This window comes from Cuculus canorus, chromosome 12, assembly GCF_017976375.1.
Source record: "Cuculus canorus isolate bCucCan1 chromosome 12, bCucCan1.pri, whole genome shotgun sequence".
Taxonomy (NCBI): Eukaryota; Metazoa; Chordata; class Aves; order Cuculiformes; family Cuculidae; genus Cuculus; species Cuculus canorus.
The window spans coordinates 15,454,269-15,464,845 of record NC_071412.1 but is presented as its reverse complement, the minus strand read 5'-3'; the positions used below and the strand labels follow the sequence as shown (position 1 = coordinate 15,464,845).

Here is a 10,577-nt window from a genome sequence, read left to right as displayed (position 1 = left end):
TGACAAAAAGATCGCAGAGTGCCAGTACTTTATTTGAAGCAGAGGGGTGGGGGATTAGGGGTGAGGGGTGTCTATCTGTCTGTTCATGCTCTGTATGGGAAGAAATGGGCTTACATTGCAGCACGGAAGATGCAGGTTAGATGTTACAACTAGCAAGGATAGCAAGGTCCTGGAGCAAATTACTGAGAAGTAGAATTTCAATGTCACTTACCTCCAAGGGCAGCCCCATAAACATCTGTTAGGCAGAAAGCTATGAGTAGCTGAACCTTGCCCTGGAAGGAAGTCTGGGCTGAATGGCCTTCTACATTCATAAGTCAACATTTGATCATTTCATACCCTATTATTATTTATTTGTTTTACTATGACTATAAAGTCCAGCCGCTGACTCAGCCAAAACCTGGGACAGGATAAACATGTGACAGAAATACCACAAGAGGCACAAAAAAGAAATGTATGAGGCAAGAGTAGAATAGATAGGTAGGGAGAAACAGCAAGGTAGCATTGATAGCCCCAACAGCATGTCAACAAGCAACTCTGAAGACTTCTGCAGTCATCATAGTAAAGGAAAATTAAGGGTTGTTTAGGAGAAGGGGTTGTTTATGGCATACTCCTCCTTGTATGAAAATAATGGTTTCAAATGCAACAGGCAGAGGCTGGCATGCTGCATCAACCAAAACTGGTGGCTGACTAAGGTGAGGGGATGAGAAATAGGGCAGCATGGGATCCTAGGTAAGGAGAAATACTTCCTACTAAAAGCAAGAGAGCAGCATGCAAGCAAGGAATGAAATACCAAAGCACTCTGCTGTACAATGCCATCCTCAGCACTGTGCTGTGTGGATGCAGCACACGGTGGCCAGGAACCTCATTGCTTAAGATTCCAAGTAGAAAGAAATACAGAAGTTTAGCCAAGCCTAGTGACAATTAGAGAAAATCTGATTTCAAAGACCATGCCCAATTTGAATTTGCATGATAAGCAAACAAGACTGTTGCATCTGCTGCCACTATGACGGGGAAGGAGGAGGACTGGCAGAGGGAGAGAAACTCCAGTTTAACTGCGTGATGCAGAAGCTGGTGCCTCATTTACAGACGCTTTCAGGAAGACAAAACGGAACTTTAAATAGCAAGAGATGACAGACCCAGGTAACACAACTGCTGGTACGACCACTAGTTTCAGGCTTATGCAAAGTGAGGGACCGAGGAAGCAAGATGATGAATGTGGTCTTTGATTTCACACAGAAAAACAAGCATGAGGTGGTAAGGAGGCATCTAGGACAGTAAGAAAAGAGCTGGTGGCAACCAGCAACAAGTGCGACAGGAAAACCAAAGTCCAAGAGCATGACAGCCAGTGGCAGAACATGATGAAAGAAAGTTCTGGTTTTAGTTAGTGGAGAATCCTGGACCTCTTGTTAGGGTAGAAACATGGTTACTAGGCACCGCAGGGTTGGGCTGACGGTTGGACTGGATGATCTTAGAGGTCTTTTCCAACCTTAATGATTCTATGGTTCTATGTTTACATTGGCTTTGTACCCATTGCATGTTGTAGGCTGACGAGTGTATACAGATCCAAGAAAAGCAGGCATCATAACCTCTCCTGATTGGAGATAAAGTTCAGTTTTGACTTGAACATTGCTACAGTTGAGCCATGAATTGCCATCTCAAAGGACTTACCTGCAAATGGACCGCATTTCTCAGACAGAATGGATGACTAAGCCACGGACTGGATTTAGTTGTAACATTACATATTAACCCCCAGTCTTCACCAGGCTTGCTCACAGAAAACACCAACACCTTCTTGTTTTCACGGGACTGTTTTCACCTGCAATTTTATGAAAGTCCGAGGCAGCGCATAAGCCTCAAGTAGTAAAATGATGTGTACACCAGCAAATTCTAACTTGCATTACATCTGTCTGGAGGGCTGGGAACAAGACAATCGCATCATCATTTACATATTCCTACACAATCAAAGCAAAATCTTCTGTTCAGATCACAGAACTCAGCTGTGTCAATTGAATTGCTCCGACTGTACTAACTGCATTTCAATTGCTCAACTCTGGGTTTGAACAGTTTTGTATGACATTCAAAAGGCTGAAGACTTCCTTCATAAATGGAAGTGCGTGTGTGGAGGGACACCAAAGGATTTGGCTGCTATCCAGAAAATAACAAATGTATAATGTATTTCACTGGAGCAGAGCACAGTTTCCTCTTTCACTCAAGGCCTCCATTTCTCAGTGACACAGGAAGCCCTTCCCATGTTTTAGGATCCTCTCTCCATGAGGAAAGAGGTAGGGGCCCTACCTCTGCAGACCACTCAAGTAAAATGGATGTTACTTATCCAAGCCCTGCTTCAGCCCTGTAGCTACCATTGTGTGAGGAGACACAAAACACACTCAAATTACAGCTTCACAGAGCAGAGGACATGGTCTACTTGTAAAATTCCTGCTTTTGCCACCCAGAAACTCCATACCCACCTAGGAAGGGAAACATCATAATGTGGCCACAAGGGTATTAGGTTTCTCAATTATTTCCAGAAAAACATTTCTTTAATTAAGTTTTAATTAAATGCTAGGCAGGATCTCATGGCTGATGCCTACCAGTAGCTTCTGTATGAACTTGCTGATTGTCCTTTATTCTTACTGCAGAAGTGGAACTGTAAGTGGCTCATGAGCCAAAACCAAAACCCTCATGAAGCCGACGGCAACAATTCCATGAACTCCCCGAGCTGGGCCACCACATCCAGCATGCGCTCAACCTCCTATTCAGCACCAACTCATTACACTTATTCCAGTACATCGTTTCCACTTCAAAGGAATCAACAGTGCAGGCACACAATCCTGCTGTGTAACTTTGTAGAAAGGCCCATCTACTTTATCTTCAAAATTAATATGGTTTTGTTAACTTTTATGCTACAGTTTCCTTCTTTTCCCCTTCATTCCATCTCTGGATGAAGAAGCTGTCCACATATGATCATATAACCTCCTCTACTCTGCTCTCCAAGATCCCCACCTGGAGCACTGTGTCCAGTTCCGGAACTCCCAACGTAAGAAGGATATGGAACTGTTGGAACAGGTCATTATGATTCATTTGGTCTTTCTAAATCCCTGTCCTTTCACTGTGAATTGAAAGAAAAACAGGACATACAGGGGGAGAGGTGTACAGTGTCTCTCCACCAGCTTCTGAAGGAGAGCTGGGAAGGCTGGAGCACACCACCACCACCACGGCCATGAAAGAAGTGGACTCTACGGAGGTGACAATGGCGGGGGAGGGTGTTGGAATTAGATGATCTTTAAGGTCCTTTCCAACTCAAACCATTCTATGATTCTATTATTTACAGAAAACACAAACCAAACTCTTATCACTTCCAGTTCCAAATTTTGCCACAGCCTAAACACTCCAGGAAAACCTGCGAAGCTTTGGTCTGCCTGAAACCTAGCAGAAATGTGCCATCCACGTACACTGTCTGAAGCTGGTAAGGAGAAGAAGGTCTCGCACTTCTGCTGCTCCCGTCTTTATCACTTACACTACCACCAGCAGAGCACTGGATAGATTTTTTTAGCACTGGCAGGAATTACAAGGGCAGCTGCACTGGTGATTACACTGGTAACCATGTCTCATGAATCGCATTCCTCTTGGAGTCCCCTGCCCAAGTACTGTCTTCACTTTCATCTTCACTGCTTAAACTGTCAGGCTTGAAAGCTCCCACATCCACTGCTTCAAGTTTTGTACAATGCACACTTTCTATAGCAGGTGCTTCTGAATTTGAGTGTAAGGAAGAAATACACTCTGTTATTTCATAGAATCATAGAATCACTCGTTAGGAAAAGACCTTTGAGATCATCAAATCTAACCGTACCTGTCCACTACTAAATCATATCCCTAAGCACTTTCGAAGTACTTCTGCTATATCAAAACGTAATCATTCTGCAAAGGATAAAAACTACATTTTCTTTTTTCCCCCGAAAAGAGCAGAACTGGTCAAATACTCCTACAAGTTTTCTTAACATCCTAGCAGGACAGTAAGGCTGCTGGAGCCTCAACTACCTGTGTGCTGCTGGTGTGCAGGCCTCAGAAAAGCCTGACATTGCGTTCTCATTGCTTTAAGTTACTCAGACAAACTGCTATATAAAACAAAACATCTTTCTAGTTCTCCCAACACACAAACATTTGACAAACACCTCTGAATTTTTAGTTTTAATTAGAGCCATCCAAATGCCTCTTGTCAGCTTCAGGAACATTTAAGTCAGTCCTCCAAACTCTTTTCCATGAACTTCACTTCAAGCAGTTTCATTTTGACCTCATCATCCATCCATCATAAGACCATCTTTTACATCTTAGTTACAAAATACACTAACTTTTTTTTTATGTATATAACCTTCTTACACTTTGTACTGAAAATTCTCATTTTTCCTCTCCTACCTCTGATTCCTTCCAGTCACAGGTCTAAAGTCATTGTATTTCAATTCTCTACAAAACACTCATGAGAGATGCATGGGCCACTCATTTGAATTCAAAGTTTTGCTATTTCCTCAATTTAGGGCTTTTCCAGTTTCATGTTATACACACATTTTGCCACCACATTATCCTGAAGGTCTACATAGTAATTAAGCCAATCCATAATATTTTGGTTTACGATGTCTAATTCATGACATTTTACAGAAGTCCTGCAGTTGAACATGGCCAGCACAGTTTGGAAAAGGAAGAGCAACCAAGCAGTGAGAAAATTCAGTTACAAAGTACATTATATGTATTATAACATATACACATATATTTATATAATAAACATATTATATTTTTATACAATAGCAGTTACATAATAACTACTATTTTTTAGTAGTAGAGTTGGAACTACCTGAATTCAATTGTTAAATCCAATACAGTAAAATGAAGTATCAATGCCATAAAAAAGCACTTGTTTGTAACAATAACATCCTACCTCCATAGTTAAATGATTAATGCTTCAGAAAAAAAAAAAAAAAAGAAGAAATCTGCCAGTTTAGAGAACCAGGCAATTCCTCATGTAAAGAACAGCAAAGGATCAACATGGAATACTCTAAACCATCCTCTTCACAGAGATAACATACAGTGCATCTCCTGGGTAAGAAGAAAAAAAAACAACCAAAAACAAAGAAACACTCCAAAATTATCTGAACCCTGTCCTAAAAGTGTGCCAACTGTCCTGTGTCAGTAGGAAATAAAAAATAATAACTATATGACAAAAAGAAACCAGGGGATGGGGAAGGGTGTACGGTAAAAGACTCACGAAAAACTGTTCAGACTATTTGAAAAACTGGTGTACAAGCTATGGAAGGTTTCTGTGCGTCTGTAGTGATCAGTCTATTCCCACAGAGCAGCAAAAATGTGTGAAACATGATTTATTCCCTTCTTTTTATAACTCTGAATTTCTAGGCTACACTGGTACACCTGACATGGTGCAAATACAAATGGGAAATAACATCCTACACTAAACTGAAGGGGGGGGGAGCCTGTTTTGAGACATACCAGACGTATTCACCTCTTCTCCCAATCTGCTAATTTAAACCAGCTGCTTTCCATGCCATACATTGCTTTAAACTACCTTTCTTCATTTCGTGTCTGGGCTTTGCAGCTGAGCATCAATCTCTAACTTGAAACACTGCTACAAAACAGAATATCGTGTCGCAAACACGAAGTATGTGAGAGCAATTAATGCAGAAACCGATGGGAATCACTCATATGCCAGAGCAATTATACAGCGGTCCCAGAAGCAAACACTGAAATCCACACTATTTTGATCCTCTCCAACTCCACCAAAGTGCTGATTAAATTTAAAAAAGTGTGCAAATAACAGCAGACAAGAATGCTTCTGGATTTAGATGACCACTCTGCTTACACCTTGCTAACCACTGCTGGGAGAGATTGAAACAACTGAACAACAAACAAAAGGCACAGCACCAACCTCCAAGCCTCTTCAAACCACACTAAGCCCCAGAGCTTATTCATCCAGTATCTTGAGCGCCTCTTCTTTCTTTCTTTTGCCTAAAACACTCCCCTATTGATTTTAAGAGCCTCAAAAGCGTAAATTTATGTTGTCAGAAAATTTACACCATTTCCCAAATCTCATTTCTGTCCCTTTTGCCCAGAACTCCTGGATACCAGCAATCAATACTGTTTTAAATTCCCCTTAGTGACCAACAATACAGCTATGCTGGCGAGTCGGGAAGCTAAGGGCGGGAAGAGAGATGATTTAAGAACAGAATTTTCTCTTTTCAGTTACCATATCTACATGCACAGAAATGCCTGAAGAGGATGTTACACACACCATGAAGGAATGCATTGTCTGGATGCAGCAGGGACAAACAAGACACCAGCAGATCTACAAAGGAGTATTATAAGCCACAAAAAAACAACCCAGCAGCTCATTGCAACAAATGCTCAGCTACCCAGTGATTTCACAGACACAGAACACAGCAGCATTTCCCACACGATGCACATGCTTTCACAGGAGCCCCTCACACAGAATTGTGTTAATGTGAGGCTGAAGTATTCCTGTTAAAAAAGGAAAGTGATTTAGTGGAGTATTGTGTCGAGTTCTGGAATCCCCAACATAAGAAGGATATGGAATTGTTGGAACGGGTCCAGAGGAGGCCACAGAGATGATCCGAGGGCTGCAGCACCTCTCTATGAGGACAGGCTGAAAGAGTTGGGGTTGTTCAGCCTGGAGAAGAGAAGGCTCTGGTCAGATCTTAGAGCAGCTTCCAGTACCAAAAGGGGCTACAGGAAAGCTGGGGAGGGGGCTCTTGATCAGGGAGGGCAGGGATAGGATGAGGGTGGATGGTTTTCAGCTGAAAGAGGGGATATTGAGATGAGATCTTAGGAAGAAACGTTTTCAAGGGTGAGGAGGCACTGTTCCAGGTCGGCCAAAGAAGTGGTGGCTGCCCCATCCCTGGAGGTGTTCAAGGCCAGGTTGGATGGGGCTTGGAGCAACCAGATCCAGTGGGAGGTGTCCCTGCCCATGGCAGGGGGGGTGGAACTGGATGGGCTTTAAGGTCCCTTAAAACCCAAATTATTCTATGCTGCTATGATTTTACATGTTGAGTTTAAACAACTTTTTTTATATTTCATACAAGTTCTAACTGGAAAATGACATGTTGAAATAAATGGTAACTCTCATGGCAAGACATTACAAGTCTCTTGAAATCTATCAAAGAAGAAAGATTTTAATGCCCCCTTAAGAAAATAAGGAAAAAAAAACATAGAGAACCAACCAAAACAACAGACACTATGAATGAAATCACCCAAATGGCAAAACTGCAGTAACATTAAATAGCTTTTAGGATGTATTTAGGATTTCCTTTTCATACAGTTCACAACCCACTATTCTGAGCAATGAAGAAACCTGACATATGACCCATGTGCAAAAATCAAACAGTAACTGTAGTGATGACAGCGATTACTCACAATATTAACTTCTTTGTGCTTGAGCTTTAAAAAACAGAACGTACAGATAAGAAGGGAGATTTTTTTGATCTTCCAAGGGGTGACTGGCCAGGGATCTACGCAGCAGTTTCCCATCATCATAAGCAAGGCTCAGACCACTTTTGCTCCGTTAAGGACTCCAACAAGGCAGGATACACACTCTTTGTCAGCACGCAGTATTTCTAATCAATGACACCCATAAGAGATAGCCGACAGCTTTATTCAGAGAAACAGACAATAAAAATTCCTTGGCTGAGACTCAGTATTGCTTCATCAGAATGTAACTGTTTCTTCCTCTACTGCAGAGAGAACAAACCCGGACTCTCAGTTCAAATGGCACAATCATATCCATTTCTAAAGCACATTTACTTTTAGGATATGAAAAAAAGTACTAGTTCCACCACGAGAATTTTTTTTTTTTTTTGCTGTTTAAGAAACCCTTTACTCTCTAAAGATGCTTTTTCACCTTTATTTACTGTTCTTATAGGAAGTTTATGTATTCGGTCTGTGGAACATTACGGCTCATTTTTAGCTCTCCAAACAGTTCTCAAACCTTTGCAATACAAGCAGCGAGCACACAAATGGGAAAGAAGGGTTTAAACATTTAATTTTTGGTTTGAACTTTGACTAAGTTTCCCCCAACAGTTTGGAGGGGAGCATTTTATACAACTTTATATAATTAGAACACACTACACATTCTTTATTCTGAGAAAACAAAGTAAAGGAAAAAGACTCTCTGTAGTCTCAGAAACTGGGTTTTCTTTAAATATAATATTGTTTTAGTTAATTCTTTAGATACTTTGTTTCCATGATAAAAGTTCTTTTCCAAAGGTCTTCACCTGTGCCATGAAAACCACTTCCAGACCAAGTTTCCTTTGTGAAGCCTCAGCCCAGGGGCCACCTTTGTTCACACCTGTAAAGGAGAATTTAAAACACAGCTAAAATAAAATTCACCCTAACCCAGAAGTCCTAAATGCTTTGCAAAGCTTATAGTCTAAAACTACTGCAGTAACTTGTCTTATGTTGAAACCAGTGACACAGAACAATAAATAAATGACTTGTCTGTGCCACAAAAAACTGAAATCCTGTGGCTTTATCAGCTAAATCACAATGAGGCCCTAAACGATCACAAAAATATGAACCTGTTGCAGAATACCAGTGGTACTGTACTGTGAATTTCACTTTTTACCTTAAGCTGAATCCAGCTTGACCTTTCGCAGCTCAAGCACTCTCAATAGAACTTGTGCTTAGTTGTCAACTGCACTCATTCCAGTTTATCCACCGACAACGCAGGCAAAAGAATCATCTCCACCCTGCACTGCAAAATATTTTGACAAAGACAGTTTTCCAGCAATACCCATCTTTGTGTTGACACTGAATATCAAACATTGCAAACAACTCTCATAGATTTTTACAGCCCTGTCTTTTCAGCCACCTGAGGTGAAAACGAGGTCACAAAGGCCACCAAAACACCAGTGACTCTGCACATGCAAGACTCTTGCTAAGCAAGAGAAGAACATTTTACCTGACCCTTGCTACACCCAGTAAAATCAGTCCCAAACACATGGAGAGAAGCAAGTGTGGGGTCTTGCTGCTGGATCCAGCACCTGACTGGAGTCCAGTGCAGTGACTCTGCATAAGCAGGGCTCTCACTAAGTAAGAGTAGCACATTTTTACCTATCCTCTGCTATACCCAGTGAAACCAGTCCCCCGCGTTCGATAAAACCAGTCTCAGGCACACGAAGAGGAGCAAGTGTGGGGTTTCACCGCTGGATCCAACACCTGATGCAGACAGATAGCCCTGCCAGGACATATTTGGCACCTCATTTCGCAAGTCTGCCTGGCAAAATAGACAGGAGAAAATACCTCCTGTTGGCGCCACAGGCCCTACCCCATGGTTTCATCCAACAACTGGACGTCAGTAACAGCAAAAGGAGGCTTCCGAGGGGCTGATACATCCAAAGCAGTTTCAAGTGTCTCCAGGGAAGCTTTCCAGAAAGGGAAGCAACCAACCTGGATTTCCTCTGCATGAGCAGTGCCTTCCCGCCCTCAGCAGCCCCTTCAGCCTGTTCACTCACTCTGCATCCCAAGCCCTCAGCAGCCCCTTCACCTTGTTTACCTCCCTCTCAGCAGCCCTCTCACACACTCTGCACACCAAGCCCTCAGCAGGCCCTTCATCCCATTACCTGCCTTCTCAGCATCCTCTTCATCCCATTCACCCTGCCCTGAGCTCACAACAGCCCCTACACAACACCCCCCCCACCCCCCCACCCCCCGTCAGCTCTCAGCAGCCCTTTCAACCTGTTCACTCCCAAGCCCTCAGCAGCCCCTCAGACCCTTCTCCTCCCCTCAGCAGCCCCTCCATCCCATCCACCCCTTCCTCAGCCCCTTCAGCCCGCTCTGAACCCCGAGCACTCAGCAGCCCCTTCAGCCCCTCTTCCTTAGCAGTCCCCTCTATGCTCCAAGCCCTCCTCAGCCCCTCCACCCTGTTTATGCCCCTCTCAGCAGCCCCTTTACCCCTTCCTCAGCGCCCTCACCCCCTCTGCACCCCAATTCCTCAGCAGCCCCTTCACTCCACTCTCTGCACCCCAAGCCCTCAGCAGTCCCTTCACCCCAGTTTGTGTCCCAAGCCCTCAGCAGCCTCCTCAGCCCCTCCTCACCCTCTCCACTCCACTCTACACCCCAAGCCCTCAGTAGCCACTTCACACACCCCTCAGCCCCTTCACCCCCTCCTCCTCAGTCCCTCCACCCCCCTCGACACTCCAAGTCCTCCTCAGCCCCTGCACCCTGTTTACTTCCCCCTCAGCAGCCCCTTCACCCTCTCCTCAGCCCGTTCACTGTTTACAACCCCCTCCTCAGCAGCCCCTTCACTCCACCCTCTGCACCCCAAGCCCTCAACAGCCCCTTCACCCCCTCCTCAGCCCCTTCACCCGTTCCTCAGCCTCTCCACTGTCTACCCTCCTCTCTCCAGCCCCTTCACCCCCCTCTGCACCCCAAGCCCTCAGCAGCCCCTTCACCCCGTTTACCCCCCACGGCCCTTCACCCCCTCCTCAGCAGCCCCATCACCCCACTCTGCACCCCAAGCCCTCAGCCCCCTCACCCTTCCCTTCACCACCCCCCTTCAC

At 44.0% G+C, this 10,577-nt stretch overlaps 1 protein-coding gene across 1 annotated transcript in view; it reads right to left on the bottom strand.

Annotated features, from left to right (window-relative positions):
* Nucleotides 1-9,698, bottom strand: part of NOX5 (NADPH oxidase 5) — a 40,467-nt gene extending 30,769 nt beyond the window's left edge. Inside the window, exons 1-3 of the mRNA XM_054077105.1 lie at nucleotides 8,642-9,698; nucleotides 8,292-8,365; nucleotides 7,435-7,751 (exon numbers count right to left, since the gene is read on the bottom strand). The gene's annotated coding sequence lies outside the window, so the exon portion shown is untranslated. The remainder of the gene's footprint in view (nucleotides 1-7,434; nucleotides 7,752-8,291; nucleotides 8,366-8,641) is intronic.
* Nucleotides 9,699-10,577: the final 879 nt, after the last annotated feature.